This window comes from Stegodyphus dumicola, chromosome 8, assembly GCF_044657685.1.
Source record: "Stegodyphus dumicola isolate Sdum_Otavi_A_Nest chromosome 8, ASM4465768v1".
In the NCBI taxonomy this organism is placed as follows: Eukaryota; Metazoa; Arthropoda; class Arachnida; order Araneae; family Eresidae; genus Stegodyphus; species Stegodyphus dumicola.
In genome coordinates, this window is record NC_140775.1 from 97,976,984 (window position 1) to 97,993,743 (window position 16,760).

At 30.4% G+C, this 16,760-nt stretch overlaps 1 protein-coding gene and 1 long non-coding RNA gene across 6 annotated transcripts in view; one reads left to right on the forward strand and one right to left on the reverse strand.

Moving 5' to 3' along the window:
- The window catches only part of LOC118206098 (uncharacterized), a 223,274-nt gene that overhangs the window by 78,546 nt on the left and 127,968 nt on the right, over positions 1–16,760 (forward strand). Inside the window, exon 3 of the long non-coding RNA XR_015042684.1 lies at positions 7,648–7,716. This is a non-coding gene — a long non-coding RNA (uncharacterized LOC118206098). The remainder of the gene's footprint in view (positions 1–7,647; positions 7,717–16,760) is intronic.
- Positions 1–16,760, reverse strand: part of LOC118193851 (uncharacterized) — a 333,808-nt gene that overhangs the window by 43,064 nt on the left and 273,984 nt on the right. The gene's annotated exons all lie outside the window — the stretch shown is intronic.

Consider the following 16,760-nt stretch of genomic DNA (forward strand, 5'->3'; position numbering starts at 1 on the left):
GCAGCGCTGATGACGTAATAATTGTAACTGAAACTTTTTAACTCAAACCAAAACTTTTCTCTTTGTGTGCTTCCATCTTGCATAACTACGCACTTCAGCTTTTGCCTCTGTGCTGTTTAGACGCTGTTTCATTCTGCTCTGTACGTATTGCAACAATATCAAAAATATAAATCACAAAGGTCAACTGGAAAATAAATATGGAATTAAAACCGCCTCGACTGCCAAGTTCTTTAGACATTACCAAGTCAACCTATTAGCTTAGGACGCAATCAGAAGTATTCCTCTTCAGTATGGATCTACGATCTATAATATCTAAGTATTACACTTAAACAGTGCTCCGTGTTTTCCTTGCTATTATTATTTCATTATTTATGCTATTATTATTAATAAATATATAAATAATATGCATTTTTAAAATACAATAAACTTAAATTCGTAGATACATGCCTTTATGGTATATTCAAATAAAAATTATGACAAATTTCAGTTTGACACATCCTTTGGAGTATTCCATTTTAACTAAGGTATATTGGAGAACGATGACCCGACGTGAGAAGGTCGAATGGGCAAGGAAAGATTGAGAATTGCTGATTTCAACAAAATATTTTCATGCTTACTTTAAATAGGCAAGTTATCGCATAGCTGTTTGTGGCTATGTGCACATGTGTTAGCTTTGTTCTCAGTTGCGTTACAAATAAGCACATTCTAATGCCAGGAAAGCTGCATACCGGTATTTAGTGACTTAAGCCATTCTGAAGTCATTTGGTCTATCAGAAATTTTATGTCCAATAAAGTAATTTAGCAGTTCCCATTTTAAAACTTTGATAGAGTGATTAATAATATACAGGTGTGGTAGTGTGCTTTAACATAGAAATGAAATAAGGAACGAAACTATGGAATAACAAGCATAATACTTATTAAACTTAACAGCAAAATAACGTAAAGTAAAACATAACGGTCAAAAAGTGCAGTAATCCGCAGGTTTATGTGACCTACAGGAAAGCCAGTACTGGACTTTCTGGAATAGCATCAGCAGTGCAGCCACAGCAGCGTGGTTACTTTTAGTAGTTGCAAGTAACACAGTCTAGAATTAGCTGTAACGAGAAATCCAAATACTCCTTCCCAGCGGTACTCCACTCTCAGAAACAATACCATTCGGCGTTTTATTTAGCTGTTTCCTTTTTAAAATTTTGATTAAATTTGCGACATATTGATGAATAAAATACAGTGACTAATAATCCCCTCCCTCTAATTTCAGAAGTAACTTCCTATAATAAATACAGCGAATAAGTGCATAGCAGTATATAAAAAATTTCTCCAGATTTTCATTCGTAAATACACTCTATTAGGTAACTATAGATTTAATCATTAGGTATGCTACTGTAATAGCATTTATAGTGGTGAACACAAAGTTTACTTTATCTTAGAAATCGCTAAATGTGAGTAGGTTGTGATGATATGATAGAGAATTCGTACGAGATACCAAACAGAAGCACGTACAGGCAAGACAGTTTACGTGTAGCCCAAACTCTTCAATGAGATTGCATGCGATGCAAAATTAACAGACAGTTGGGAACGCGGGTTGAGATTAAAGTTTACCGCATCACCAGGAGTATATAATTACGGGGTAAAAAATTTAGAAAAAATTTTTTGTACTGTTATGCACCTTTTTGCCATATTTATTATGACCGTTGTGCAGCAAGTTTTCAAAATTCAGGAGGAGATTATGAATCAGTCTGTAGAATGGTTAAGTGAATAAACCGGTGAGAAAATACAGGTTCTGAAAATTCTTATTATGAGGCTTATATTTCTAGATTAATGATTTTAATACATATTTCATCTGCGAGTAAAAGAAATTATTTAAGATTAAAAAATAGACTATCAGGTATTTGCTATCATGTAATCTAATTTATGAATTCATGGTTATCCGAACAAAGCTAGTGTATGTTTTTGATTACATACTACCTAAACCAAATCTCAGCATTTTTTATGTCAGTGGAACATTCGTCCATTAATATTTTGATACAGTATTTCATCTATTGCTGTAAAGTAAGAGGACAAATCGAATTTATTTTTACATAGATAATGATTGATAAACTTGGAAAAAAACTTATTATATGTTATACTATGCAGAATGTAATTACAGGGAAGAAATTCATGATTTTTTTATATTATTTTTTGAAATGCATAATTCGCCTCACAATTATTTATGCAGTTTGGCATTGCTAGTTCCAAAGTGTCAAAATACCATAATGATTGATCATGATGTATTAGGATAACGAGTAATGAGGTACTATAACATGGTGATTAATTTGATTTTAAGAGTATGTATCTAGTGTTACGCATTTTCCTTGATAATTTTCATATACCTTAGGAATGAAACTTAATCTTCTAAACATTGTATATTTCAAGCCTAAACGTGAGTGCAATTTTGTTTCTAGTGTCTGCAACTAATTAATTTGAATGAAAGCAAAAGTGTCAATCTGCTTCTAACATAACTCTTTTTTAATACATTTCCTTGTTCATACTTATTGTTCTAAACTTACATGTACAGTATTATTCGGTCAACATATTTGCAGTGCTTTAAGTAATATTTAGCTGCAAATGAATTGTAGCTTTTCTATCAATTATTAAAATTACTTTTTGGAACTTATAAGTAGTTTGGTTTGTTGTGATATAATACTGAGTTTGGTATGCATTTTGATTGGGTGAATATGACAAAACAAACGAGAGCTATCTGCCTAAGGCCTTACTGAAGGATTTTCTTAGGGAAATTGGCTCGTATTCATATTACACATAAGGAAACCCACGAAAGCTAATCATGCAGCCAATCCGTTCGCCTGGTTTCGAACCCAAGGCGAACTTGCAGTATTTAGAAGTCTTTAACCGCTTGGCCACTGGTGGAATAGTTTGTCTTTTCTAGTTTTTTGGATTCCAATTAATTTAACCCCCCTGAATGCTGTTATAGCTTTTGATTCGAAATCAATCTGCAAAATCCATAGAACTAAATTCATAGTTGTAAAAGCTAACATAAAAATGCAATCTTAGTGACTGCAGAAAACAATATAATTCATTAACTACACTAAGAAATTTAATTTCGTTTTTTTGTTTTTCACAAATAAAATAGTCAGTCTGATCTTACTTCAATTGCTGAATTCATACATGGAATACATACAGTGAACTTTTTATGGCATGCCTTTGAATTTCACATGGACGTACATAAGTTTATATGTTCATCGGTGAAGGAAATCATCTAAAAAGGAAAAGTAAAGGACTTTTGGTGCAATTAATTTACCTAAAAATTATATTTAAAGACTGAGTAGATTTCAGGAAGTGCACTGGAACTTCACTGCCTCTGATGTCATTTTCCAATGATTCACGCTTATCTTTCAATCTACCAAAACTGTCGAGGCAGAAATCTGAGTAAAAGATCAAAATATAAAAATTTTAAGACTTGTTTCATTTTATAATTTCATATGATTTCAAAAGATTATTCCTCATTTCAAAATTTCTCTATTTCTTTTTACATGATCGAATTTCGGAGAAATTTCGTACAAAGAAATAATTTTTTAATTTGTGGTTCATGGAGACGATTATTTTAGAAATTTATTTTCTCAGATATAAGAATTCTAGTCGTATCGATTGCCTTATTCTCCTAGAATTTCAAGGCCTGCAAGTTCTTTTTTGATCATACCCCTAGATGAAATGAACTAGGATATTATGGCCTCAATGGCCATGATATCATTTCTGGATACTCGAGATTTTCTGATGAACACTATTAATACGTCATTCGATGATTGCTCCAAAAACACCAAAATGGTGTTTTGATGAAAAAAAAATAAGGACAATTCGTATGACTCAAAAGAATATCCACTGCATTTTACGTATTCTTTGTCTGAATACGTCTCAAATTAATCTTTCGTGCAGCTCCTTGAACTTCCTTAAACCAGAAATAGTTGTGACACAAAAACACACAAAAAGATCTCATAAAAAATTCCTTTTTTCATCACTTATTCTAGGAAATTAGCTTCTAGGATTTAATTAATCATACACGCAATCGCTTATATTCACTGCCTTAACAAAGTCCATAGTAAGTCCCAGCTTAGTACTTAGTAAAAGCGTATATATTTTTGAAAGATCCAGAGTTGTTTTGTTGATGGCTAACTGTGTTGATGGGAATTAGTTTATATTATTAAGAATAAGAATGTAATTGGCAGTTACAGGTAACTAGGAACCAGAACTGGAGCATAAAAGCCGAAAGTAAAGTATGAAAACAGCACATGAAGTCTCTGAAAACTGTGGGTGGTAACTATATAATCTAGTGGGTATTTCTAAATCAAGATACTCTAATATATGGAAAACAAGGCTTACCTTTCCTTTGACAAATTCTTTGTTGACAAGCGTTATTCTATATTTTTATAATGTTTGCTGTTAATGATGTTCTTCAGTTGAATGTTTATCTATCGAAGTCTTAATTCTTTTTTAAATATGGGAAAAAATGAAATTTCAATACAGAAAAAACAAGTTTGAAAATCTTAGGTGTATAAGGATCGCTCAAGTAAAAAATGCAGCTCAGGTGAGAGAATATATTTATAAAAGACTTTCTGCTGTGAACAAATATCTAGTCTTATACATATGACACTTCTTAGCAGCGTAATCCTAGCTAAATTAGTAATGGCTACTTAACACCTGTCTGATCCTCCCTTCTGATTACAAAATAAAGCAGTACAGCATCTAGATGAAATCAGATGTTATTTATGTAAAATGTATTATTTTGTCGTTGACAAATGAGAATGATGTAATACTTGTATAAATAGAATTGCTTTTAACAGTCCAATAGTCAGAACTTAATAAACTGCTAAAAATGTACTGCACTGAATATGTTGGGGTAATATGAGAGTTGAGAGACAGATTCTATTCCCTCAACAGTATGAAGAACAAAATGTAATCAATTACTTTCCGTGTGGCTACTTTCTTGATGGGCTGTTAATTTTAACTTAGGCAAAAGATTTTGGATTTCATTTAACGCAATACAAGTTCAGTTATTTAAGATGACGTCTTTCTTTTTATCTCAGTCTATTCTGCATAAGCTTTATAAGTGAATGTGTGCTTCTAGTGAATACTCTCTCAATGCATTCAGTCTCGATAAATTCACAAACAGATTTGTTCGATTTGCTATCCATAAAAATATCATGCACAAATGGTGGATTTATACAAATACTGGGTTTGAAAGGATTCATATCGATATCTCTGAACAAAATCCGGTCCTCTACTGCACTCACGTTCATAATACGTAAGTTTAACGTTATTCCTTCTGACATCATTATAGCATATTCCCTAATTCCCGATGTTCTTGATTCTTTCTAGATATAAACTCATTAAGAATCAAATATTAAACTGAATCTCAACTTGCAATGAAGCGAGTACATGCTTGTTATTGTAGGTTCCATTTCTGATTTTCAAATTAAATTAACTTTTTTTTTATAAGATCAGTGAGACAGAAGCTATTGGCTTTTTTATGTAAAGGCCTATTTAACGTCTTGTACAAAATCTACTACAATCCAAAAACTGCAGGGTGGATGTAAGATCTGAATTCAGCCGTCTGCGAATCAAATTCCTGTTGCGACAGGTACTTACAGAGAGTAACCGATCTTTATAAATATTTCCTCTTTTCCTACGACATTGTCCAGCTTTTCTGGCAGTAATTTCAGAGTTTTAAAATCAGAAAGGTCTCAATTTATATTTTCAGAAAGGTGGATGTAATTTATCTTGAAGCTTTTAACTACTTTGCCATACCCATAAATTGTCCATATTGCTTCTAAATGGTCGATACACCTTTACTTCAAGAGATTTTGTGAAATGATACTTTAGTAGTATTTTAAAAAAGTTTTATTCTCAACACCCAAATAAAACCCTGAATTTCAGAAGTTCACAAGGAAATGTGCTTTTATTATTAGCTTTGTTTGTAGTTACAGAAAAGAATTTTTTAATTATCGGGGTTATTTATTCAAATATCCAGGCAAAAAAGGAAAGGAAAAGCAACGGGGTCAAGCAGAAAATTTTAGATCTTGGTACTGGACTAAAATTTCTTGATCCTTACTTAAAGCAGTAAATGCGTGATACAAAACTGTCTCAGCCCTCAGAAAAAGAATAACCTGCTTGCCACGTGTTTTGAAAATATCGTACTATTATTTGCCTTTCAGAAAATAGGTTGATCAAATTGGATTGGATAATGACAATAAGATTTACCTTTGGTCATTCTATAAATAAATCAGACTTATTGGTTACTTTGTATGAAATATCATTATTTTTATGCATGTAAAGGTAATTTGGGATATTAGTATACCTTAAATCTTTATAACTGCTCAATTTCTAGAGTACCTGTTTCGTGAATTAAATAATTACAAAATAACAACAGCATAGAAGTGAGAATTCAGTTGTATTTCATGAAAGGTTCTTACAGTTACAGTCAATCAATGCAACTGAAACAAACAGAACTGTTTCCGCCACTGCAATAATACAATACTATTACTTTTCATAAATTACAGAATTATAAAAAAGTAGTACATTGGAGATTAAAGAATAACATGATCTTATTTCTTTCAAAATTATCTGCTCCTTGTGCTCAAGCATTTTTCGTAAAGTTGCTTAATTTATCAGTTTTGCACTCTAAACTTAAACTCCCAAAAGCAGGGTATTCTGATTGTTTTTAATATTGTGATCGCCATCAATCTAATCTTAGCTAAACTAATTCTACTCTCATACTAAATTTTATAATTATATGCACATCTGCTAAAATCTTTTTTTCTGCCGTAAATATTTGAATAATACTCAGGAGAAAGTTTTGCTCTAACTTAGTTACTTTGAATAATATCCTGTAGTAAACATCATTCTGCTTTAGCTATTTTGAATAACCGTATAAAAATCTGAAACCAAAACGAAACTGGTTTTCACTTCATAAACAATGTGTTAAAATATATATAAAATGTTTAAGTGCTTAATAGTTAAAAAAAAACATAAAGTGTTAATACTGTACTGAATTTTTAATAGTTTTTCAAGTTGGAAGTTAAAAAATAGGTAAACTATTTAATAACAAACAGTTTTCGTTGTTCTAAATTGACTTTCATAAATATTTGAAAAAAAAAGACTATTATCTCATTTAGATAAAAGATAAAATTAATATTCTTAACAAAAGAAATTATTAGTAAGTTAATTTGAAGACTTTCGTGCTTCTTTTACCACTAAACATTATGCCTAGAATTTTTAAGAGTATTGGGGTTTTAACATTTTTTATTACGTGCATGTATATGCTTTTTAAGATTCAAAATGCTTCTGATTGCTATGTAATTATTTTTTGAGACAAATTTTTTAAATTCTTCCTTCCTTTTAAGAATTTTAAGCACTATGTATTTGTTTAAATCTAGTTTCTTTTATATTCTCACTGAAAATTTTAACTTTTCAACTGAATAAAATGGTAATTAAACTTACACATCTAATTTTTTTCATCACTCTTGTGATGTAATTAAGTTTCAGCTGAAGTACGTTAGCTCGTTTCTTTCTTAGTTTATGCTTACTGCATTAAAATTTCAAACTTGTTGTGTGATATAATTTTATAAGAAAGTTTGTTTCTTTACTTTTTTTATATAGAAATATTCAAAATTTATACAGAAGAGAAGGAACTGTTTACTTTAGCTTCCAGGTACTTGATTAATCTAGGTAAGTTATCTTTTACTTTTTGTTTGGTAAATATCAATTAAATTAATTTTTGCATAAAAATGCTCTAGATTCTTTTGACCTAGAATTTCGAAAGCATAATTAACAAAGTAAATCATGATGCGTTTCCAAAGTAATGCATAGCTCACTATAATTAAATTTCGTACTAGTTGCAAATCTTGTAATTTTTTTCCTTGCAGAATGTTTAAAAAGGCTTAAGTGTTTTCTTCGTTATAGAAATTCAACCTTAATTGATTCTGGAAACATATTTCCATATACTAGAAGATATATACTAGAATATTAAACCAGGAATTTTTATAACTTTTTAAAAAAAAATTTTAAAAAATAAAAATAAATTGTTTCAATTTGTAAAAGCTTCTTTTTTATATGTTAGTTTTATTTTTTAAAATTTATTTTATTAAATCCAACGCTCAATACTGACATCTTAAAGTCAGGCCTTAACTGTTGGGTGCCTACAAAACATTTTCTTGTCGTTGAATAATTAAATTATGAGTTTTCAGTTGCCGCGAGTCTATCAATCGTCAAGTCTCTTTAATAACTTCAAATGTCTTTCATAATTTATTGCTCTTCTTGGCTCCAAACTTGATAGCAACTTATATTATTGCTGCCTGCAGTTGGTAACTTGGGTTAAGCTTCATTGTCTTAAGAACTGTGGCTTATTTTGAGTGTGATGTACTTATTATTCAAATGGCTATTATTTGATCTTTCTGTGATTGTCGATACATACTGATGTATGCATCGATTGGCTGTTGCTACATAACACAGGCAGATTATTTGTCATTACAAGCACGTAAATTGGCTCTTCAGTAACCTAGAGAGACAGACATTTGATGTGAAATCAGTTACTGATGTACCCATTTTGCATTCTTTTTTTTAACATTTTCAATCTTTATTATGATTATGTGGCACATAGACTTAATGGTTTCCAGAGGACTCAATTTCTTATGGACATGTGGACTTATGAGACAACAAAGGCATCATAGACCAAGATCTAATAAATGTTTAAAGCTGCTTTTATTGCTGTCAGGTTTAAGATTCGTTATCAACGCCTCGATAGGCAGCCATATTCTCCTCCTTTCTCATAGGATGAACCAATCTTACTCACTAATTTTATTAAAAGTTTCCTAATCATTGTCGTGGCACTCATCTATGGGATTTGTTTACTGAGAGTGTTGCAAAGAATAAAACTATTATTTCACACTGAGGATACAGAAAATTTGAATATCTTCCTTCTGAAAAACCCTGGGCAGACACAGAAAGGGAAATCAATGTAAACAGAGATTTCATCAGAAAGTTCCTATAAGGCAAATGCAGATGGTTTTATACGAATTTTTAAAAGTTTGCGAATTAGATGATATTAATAGTTCTCACTATATCTTGTTGCTCATGGTCTAGAAATAATGATTTACCTTAGACAATAATTTAAGAAAGGCAATCAGACTTTGACTGACCATCCTGTTTTTAACTACTGGTTTGATTCTATAGCTTGGTATACAAATCCTCCAATTTTTGTGTGCGTTTCTACAAATTCATTCTTTTTTATATAAACTTTTTAATCCAGTTTTTAAAAATTGTCAAACTGGTTAAACATTTATACTATTTATTATCTTGCAATCGACTTTAGTTTTTAAAACAGATTTAACGCTCAAAATAATGGCTGAATTAATTCGAAGGACTTTTGCGCCATCAAAAATGAAAATTGTAAAAGTCTGTGTTTGAGTGTAGATTGAATTCCATATTTGTTAATTACAATATCGTTCCACTATCAAGTAATCAGTTTAATGCTGCTGGAGCCACAGCAACCATGATTTCTTGTAAATCCGTGGCAACACAGGTGACCTTCACGGTCTCCTGTCGATAAAACTTTTCCGTTCAAAACCGTTGTATTCTGCGTTTGGACATGTTTTGCGATGTACCTGAATTGTATTAAGCTGAAATTTGTCATCACTCTATGTCACTGTAAGACTTGTCCAGGTCAAAAAATACGTGTCTGCAATATTTTGGCTACTCAGAATAAATATACGGATATTAGGTTGGCAAATAAACATTGATAGCTATAAAACTAGCTGTCAAGCTGTAGAATATCAAAGCTGTTGAATTACACTGATAAATGTTTTTTTTTTTTTTTTTTTTTTTTTTTAAATCAAGAATTTTTTCTCCAGATGGGTAACCCTTCGTACTGCAAATACTGGATTAGGTATTAATGACTTCAGAAATTTTGAGAGCTATAATTCTGTTTGTAGATGTTCTGCTGCTTCATTTTAATATTTTCATAGCATCTTCCCCAAAATTTAAGCGTATCGTTTCATAATTTATTTTAGATGAATTTTTATTATGTGATGTAGACTTTTTATGGTTTGATGCAGCATAGTTTACTTTCCTCTATTATTATTTGTTGTTGTTGTTAATTTATGTTGTGTAACTGTATTAGTCATGTATTAGTCATATTGAATAGAATGTAGCTAAAACTGCAATCGGTAAATAAATCTATTAACTGTAATTCAATTCCTTTTGGTTGCTTAGTTATGTTATTACTTGAATATTAAATTTGGTATTCATAATATTAAATGTTTTTCACTTAAATATTTGCTCTTAAATTGCATTTAAATATTTAATATCTGTATGTCTGTGCAACCATTATTAATAAAAAGATGTTATCGTCTAATTAAAGTTTAAATGCATAACAGAGTCCGCTTTTAAAATATCAAAATTTTTAATAGCCAAAGAAGAATTATTGAATTCTAGCAAGAAAACAATTCATTTAAATAAAAGGACATGGTCTAATTAGCCCTCTCTTCTTATTATATACTTGTAGTAGAAGGATTACATCATGCGTTAAGTAATCTTAAATTAAGTATCTTAAATGCCTTGAGACTCTTTTCCGTTTCTCTCCCAAAAGCAACGAATTCCGCCCCTCCCTCATACTCGCACATCGAGCAACTCTTCCTTCCTTATAGCCGAACGTAGTCATAACCGTGACCTTGAGAGTGAGTGTACAGTAAGAATATTTCTTAATTAATTTCCCTTTCTACTTTGTGATATTTTTACTGATGTTTCTCTCCTATATATATCGCTTGTCTTGCGTGCGTGCCGGAGGGGGTCTTATCAATTTCGAAATTTTCTAGGGTACTATTTTAATATGGGAAACAGATATATCTGTTAACGAAAACGTAACAGAAATATTAAATCATATTTAAAAAATCAAGGTCTTACCTTGTCTAAAATTAGTAAGTTTAAAAATTAAGTAATGTGCCTGAATGAAATAAAACAAAAAATTAAATAAATTAAAAAAAAAGAATTTAAACTTGTTAAGATATTTTTAATAAAATAAAACAAAATAAAGATGGACTATTTTATTCCTTCCCGATGGGATAAATCTTGCAATTATAGTAATGGTTTCTCTGAAAAAAATCTAAGTAATGATTTGAGGGAGTATTTTTTGATTATTGCTGTATAGTTCTGTCTCTTTTAACATCTCATCAAGGAAACAATTAAATAAAATTTAGAAAGATTAATTTTCCTTTTTTCACATTAAAAATTTATGTTTTTGAAACGAATTTAATCTCTGTCAAGAAGTTTTCTGTTAATTCGCTTGAAAGTTTCCGTCACGATCTTAAAACTTCAACCAGGAAGTAACTGTAACTGCGGCCTCCGCGTCATATGATCCAAATGAGGACACGCGTTGTTCTTCGTGGTAGTTCGTTCACCTCATGTCACCCCTTCCCTAACCTAGGGGCCCAGCTTTCCAACCCTCTCCCATACCCCTTTGGGGCCCCTTCAACCCCATCCGGTAACTCTTTCAGTCCCGCATCCGTCCGAGGCTGCAGATGGTTTTTCCCTACTAACCCCTTTTACTAAAATTTGAAATTTTTTTCCCAGAGCATTGTTAAGTAACTGGGACGTACGGGTTATGGTTAGCTTTTGTACTAAGAATTTTCAAGGGCGAATCTGGAATCGACACTAATATAGGTCAGGGTCGATCGCGAGAATTTTAGGAAACTTCTTGTGACAAAGCAAGAAAAGGAGGTGAATTAAAGTAAGGAATTGGTAAAATTGGTGATACTGTAAACCTCAGTTAATACTTAAGCTATGTTGTAAGCAGTTATAAACTGTACGTTAAAATAAAAGTTTCACAATCTTCTTTATTTATTTATTTTTTAAATCAAATATCGTTTTACAGAGAATTAATCTTTAAATTTTGGGCTGAAACATAATTTAATCAGTTTTTCCGAGAAATGGTTTCGCTTTAAGATAAAATACCCTCAATATTTCACTTAAAATATTGAAGGTACCTAGATGTGTAAAACTTTCGTTAGGTTCAAGGTGATGCTCGAGTTTCAGTACCGAAACCACAAAGCTTTATGCTAACAAATTTACTGCAAGTATGAACAAATCATTTTCTAGGCTTATCTTCCAATTGACAATTTTAGATTTGAGAATATCAAACATCCTAATTTCGGAGCTTAGTTCTTTCACTTTTATAACTAAATACTCCTCGAATTACTTTAGGAAAAATTTGTGCAGAATCATGTAAATTCCCATGTTTTAAGAGAATGGGTCCTCAGAACTTTAGGTCAGGTGGGTTCCTTACTGACAATACATGGTTCTAGCTCACATACAGCCTCAGTGATGATCTTTGCCGGCAACAATGAGAATTAATTGAACATCAAGAGAATGAGTGCATCTTCATTTGGGAATTGGATTAGTGATTCTTTTATCCACAAACGGTTTTTGTAACTATTGGTGTTTAAATCTGTGACTTACTGCTTCTTTAAATTTCTTAATATTTGAAAAGCTCTATAACTTACGTTTTAATTACTACATCGAAAGGTATTCTTTTAAAAGAATAAATATTCTTTATAAGGTTTATTTTAATGTTTAACTAATGATTTAGGCCTTTACTTTCCAACTTACTATATTAGTAAGCAAATTAAGGTACAATGAATGTTTCTATGGCGTCTACCTTTGAAAGTATCCAGAATTTCTCACACCATGAAGAAACACTGATATCAAACGTCATTTCTCCGAGGCAACAAACTCCATAGATGAACCTCAAATCATGCAAAACTGTGAATCATCGTCTAAGAGAACGTTCACTCAGTAATAAAAAATGAAACTGAAGAAGAGTGTGAAGTTATGATAGCAATTATCTTATGGAAGTTAGGATAACAATTAGCAATTAGGTGGAAAATTTCTATTCTAGATTCTAACAACTTGATTAACGACTAACAAGATAGCAGCTGTAGCCAGGAAAATGAAAGGAATAGTCTGTTCCAGTGTTGGCTACTAAAGTCTAAATCATCTTTCTCAGTTAAATAATTACTAAGTGTTTTAAGTTATCGTTTCATCTCTTCCTTTTTAAAAGTTTAGTCTACTGCTGTTATTGAAGTTTAATTTTCCGTTGATTCATTTCAGATTAGTTTGCAGATACGACTGGATTGTCTACAAGATGATTAGATGATTTTAAATTGTATTTATTTCTAGTAGTACTTATAGCTAGAATAATATACTGTCTCTAATTAATGTTCTAGTTTCTGCATTTACCTGAGTATGAATATTATTTTTTAAAGTTCAGATTGAAATTAATAGTAGTAGTAATTCACAATCGCAAATCCAGTTAGATTGTTTAGAAAACTATAATTTAAATTTACAGTATAATATTCTAATTGCATTAACATAAAAACTTCTAATGCTTCGTTTCGGAACTTAAGACCTCTGTAAAACGGTATATCACCCGGCTACCTGGGCTACTAAGTCCTACCCCTTAATCGAATTGTAAAACTTTCCTGTTTATACTTCAGTAAACTACGCATGAAATTATAAAAAGTTTTAGAACGTAATAACGATGGAGTTATGATTTTAGATATTTAAGGAGGATTACAGTTATTATTATTTTTATATTTTTAAACGCTAGGCTGTACCGTTCGACCTGGTGCAAACACCTGGTGCAAAACACCTGAGGGTATCTGCAGGACTGTAGGCTATTTATCGTAAATAATGTTTACATATGAATGAATAATCAAAGAATTCTCATTGAAATGAATATATTTAATTATGCTTGCTTATACAAGACACCTTTTATTACTGACGATTGCCGTCATTTTACTTTTTTTTCATTTTGGTACAAAGACCCTCATTTTGAAAAAAATTACTGAAAATAAAGCATTTTTTCCCAAGGGGTTATTTTTATTATATTAGAAGTGACTTAAAAGACTGAATTAAGAGGACTTTTCCTTTTCTGATAATAACGAAAATTTTGCTTCTGGATAACGAAGGGCAAAGAAATAATCAATATACAATAATAAAAAAACAATATTGGAATAAGAAATAATTTAGCTAACATTAGGTATTTCATATTCTTCGAAGGAATTAATGTTAATATTCATGTTTTTGTAATTTTGTTTCTTATGAATATAGGCGTATATGCATTTCTGACTACTAACTGTAAAGCAATTTTTTTCTTGCGGGAAAAATATTACTACAATATCAGTCAATATTCAATTCAATTACCAATTATATCAACTTTCTACCCAATTTACAATTCTGAAGTTATTAGCATTTAATTTCTAAATCAATTAAAAGAAAATCTGTCTACCAATACGTTAAAATATTTCTACAAGGTCATTAAAATGTATTCTTTTTGCCAGGATATTTTACACATTTATTTTGATTATAAAATTCTTATGGATTAGATTAAAATGAGCAATGGAAAAATTAGTTATATTTTTAAATGAAAAAGTAAGCCAATGATTATATAGATCTTTAGCATTATTAATCCAGCTGCCTTTAATCATGCGATAAGCAACAGTATTCCCCTTTTTCTTGGTAATTTTTAAACGAATGTGTTCCCGTTTTTGATTTTGATCAAGTAAATATAAATTGATAAAAGATGAGTAATTTTAGCGCGTAGAAGTATAGATAAGTATTTTTGAAACGTTCTGCTTAGTTTAGGACATTACGCAAATTGTACAGAAGAGAATGATGCAGGCCTTTATCATTTATAAACATTCATAGAAATATGGTCATAAGGACATCTAAAATTATTTCTTCTTCATTCGCTTTTAAGTATTGAGCGTATAGGTTTTTGAACTCCAAAAATATTGCTTGGATAGTAGTATTTAATTGCGTATTCTTTTTTGGATAAAATGTGTTCCTTGTGTATATCTGTAAGTGCTGTTATTACCTTCATCGAACTATAAAGGATTGATGAAATGATATTGATGACTGTTAATTTCTTTTCAAATGTAAAAAATACACCTTTTTAGAATAGATAGATTTTTTTCTTCAATAGCTTAAAGAATAAATGCAACCAGTAAGTATTTTTAACGTATCTTTCCAAATGATTTTGGCAAGATGTAGTTTAAGTATTTTAGGATCCAAATACGAATCACAATTTGTAAATGCAAATTCTCTCTCATAACGAAATGTACATGCAAATTGGAATAAGGGTAACTTAATATCATTTGCAATATAATGGTTATGTAATTGGTTTTAATAGACGAGAATTAAAAAACTAATGATTTCTTTTTTTACTATCGTCTTTAGAAAAACATTTTTAATTCAAGAACTATAATACTGCTTTGTGCATTCTTTATAATGCAGTATTCTACATAAGTATGATTATTACATGAAAGCCACGTTTTATCATTTCCTTATATATTAAGGTTGAAGTGAAATTGCGCAACCCGCAAACTAGTCATTATATAAATTCAAAATGAAAGCAGCTGGTAACATTTCAAAACATTCTTTTGATTAGCTCTAAAAATCTACAGCAGTGAAAAAAAAGTATAATTCATTTTATTATCTGTGTTAAAATTTCCAGTCGTTAATCATAATGCTATTTAACACAATGTCAGCTGAGAATTTTTTTAACAGTATTACGATAAGTATAATATTAATTTCGTCTAATAAAATAAGTTAGTGTGTTAATATGTGCAGCAGCTCTTTAGAGCAGCACCTTTTGTTTGCACTTAACAAATTAATCACAAACTGAATTTTCAGAGGTGAAGAAATTTATATACGTTGTCAGGTACAATAACGGGTTATTAAACAATTTTTATAAGAGCTAAAATTTTAATACACTTTTTAATCAAGTTTTGCTTCAACGACTTACACGAATTTTTTGCCTGAAGCATTAGATTTATTAGGGGAAAAAATATGCAAACTGACTATAGAACAAATTTACGTACAAAATTGAATAAATGAACAAGTTGCAAATGTAAATTTTGTTTTAATATTAAATTGCAAAATAGCTCTGTTAAGTGTGAATAAAGCAAATAAAAAGTGCCTCTTTTACAACTTGGTGTATTTTTTTAAACGATTGTTCTGAGGTGTGTTTCCACATGGTTTATATTTGTAGTTTGCTACAGCTCATAATCTGCTTATTGAAAGTTGTTCAATGCTTGCTTAAGAATAATATTTGAAGTTCAATGGCTACCTTTTTGCTACTTTTTAAGTTCAATTCAAAGTATACTTCATTCCCTAAATTCTGGTTTTAAATTCCGTTGCATACAACTTATATTTAAAGTAACACGATTCATTGTATTAAGCAAATAAATTAAGTATTTCTGCTTTCTGAACTCCACAGCAGATAAATGTTTTGAAGATAAAGTGCATTTGTTTACCAAGGAATAGAAGATCATAGCTTTTAACTTCGAAGGAATTAAGGGGTCATATAGGCCGTAATTTCGAGTAACTTCCAAACCATTAATTAATTTTTAGAAAGTCTGTGTGTTTAGAGATGGATCACCTAGAGTTCAGATGACAGGAACCTTTCACAATTGTAAGTTGAAAATGATATTTTTAACTCATTGAACTGCATAGCCTATTTATAAATATATTCAAGATTCTCAAAAAACTGATTAAAGCTTATTTTACAACAGAGTTAGAATCAAATGTAATTGCTTATCTGTTGCACTGAAAATAAAATTTTGTTTACTGCATCCAATCTCTGTCCATATTCAAAATAGAAGCTAAGAGATTGGCGATGAAATATGAAAGAAAACCTGGCATTTTAATAAAGACTC